This window comes from Dipteris shenzhenensis, chromosome 10 (assembly GCF_047967505.1).
Source record: "Dipteris shenzhenensis isolate YYH24624 ecotype China chromosome 10, Dip_SZ_1.0, whole genome shotgun sequence".
In the NCBI taxonomy this organism is placed as follows: domain Eukaryota; kingdom Viridiplantae; phylum Streptophyta; class Polypodiopsida; order Gleicheniales; family Dipteridaceae; genus Dipteris; species Dipteris shenzhenensis.
The window spans coordinates 47,907,042-47,908,494 of NC_141605.1; the positions used below are offsets into that span (position 1 = coordinate 47,907,042).

General features: G+C 29.5%; 1 long non-coding RNA gene across 1 annotated transcript; it reads right to left on the minus strand.

Annotated features, from left to right (window-relative positions):
• Nucleotides 1-371: 371 nt before the first annotated feature.
• On the minus strand, nucleotides 372-929 carry LOC147897912 (uncharacterized). The gene is made up of 3 exons (XR_015541641.1): nucleotides 770-929; nucleotides 513-578; nucleotides 372-390 (listed from the first exon to the last, which is right to left on the minus strand). It is a non-coding gene; the product is annotated as an uncharacterized LOC147897912 (long non-coding RNA).
• Nucleotides 930-1,453: the final 524 nt, after the last annotated feature.

Consider the following 1,453-nt stretch of genomic DNA (forward strand, 5'->3'; position numbering starts at 1 on the left):
TCTAAAATTCTAAGGAATAACTTTTACTTTTTATAACACACACATTTTACTTGATAACAAATATTATTCGATAGTTGATTGAGAAATAAATATTATCATTTTTACATAACAAAATAAAATATAAAATTATAAAGACATTACATGAAGAGTTTTCCAAGCAATATTCAAGCCTATGGCTTGACCCAATGTTTGAATCTCATCATTTGCTTTAAATATACAAGCATCCTTAATGATTGCATCATCAACTCGTACTGCTACATAACCAACTCCTATTGGTATAGTATGAACTCTAAATGAAGGATCCAAACTAATTATTGTCTGTATTCCAACTATGTCTTTTGAGTCCTTATGTAAGATCTTTACTCGTTGTTCCCTTTGAAAAGCATCAACCTACAAAGATACATTCAAGAGATCATTACTAGAATATTTGTTAAAAATATCTTTATGAAAATATCCAAACATGTTATGGTCATTGCCATACTAATTAAGAAAAATAAATAAATTTAACTTACTTGGAAAATACGTATGTCATTTGTTTGTGCTGCTGTCTTTTTTACTCCAATTGTTGATTGATGAACCTTTCTAAAATAAAGTAAATATGATAATAATGCTTTATGTAAATGCTTTTTACTCTACTCAAAGATTCATAAACCTTTTCAAAACAATATCTACAATACACGTACGTGCGCATGTGTGTGTGTGTGTGTGTCTGTGTGAGCATGAATCATATTTTTTGTGAAAATTATCATGAAGTAGGCATGAAATTCACCAAAGGTAGAGCAGAAATGCTTTTCCTCAAATCATTAAGTTGTTCTTGCAAGACATCTATAGCCTTATCCTTTTCATGAAGCTTTCTTTGCAACTCAGTAGTCTTCTCATGTATCACTTGGTCTAAATCACCGATTGCAAAATTTTTTTTGCCACAAGTAGTCTTTTTAGTAGGTACAACCAGTCTGTTATTATCCCCATTATCATTTGGATTAGGATCCTACACAATAAAAAACATGAAATATATCAAATTGATATTCAATAAAGTGTGTGTGTGTGTATGTGTGTGTGTGTGTGTGTGTGTGTGTGTGTGTGTGTACCTTGAATTCCTTTGAATTTACCAGTGTCTTTATTCTTTCCCATACATCATCTGATAGCCATGTTAATTTTTGTACATCATCTCCATCCCGTAAGTAAACACTATAAGCCTAGCATCAACTCATAACAAACAACACATTAATAAAAACTCAACAAAATCAATGTTAAAGTAAACAAGTTTTTAATAGAATTTTTAAAAATTTCACATATAGCCTGTTTGTTCAGTCTGAATGCTTTTGAGACTTTAGTTTTCTAGCATTTTTCATTACTGATATTACATTCATATTGAGCCTGCAAATACAATAAAATATACACAAAAGTATTTATCGATATAAAAGAAAATTTAAATACTAAACATGTAAAAGTA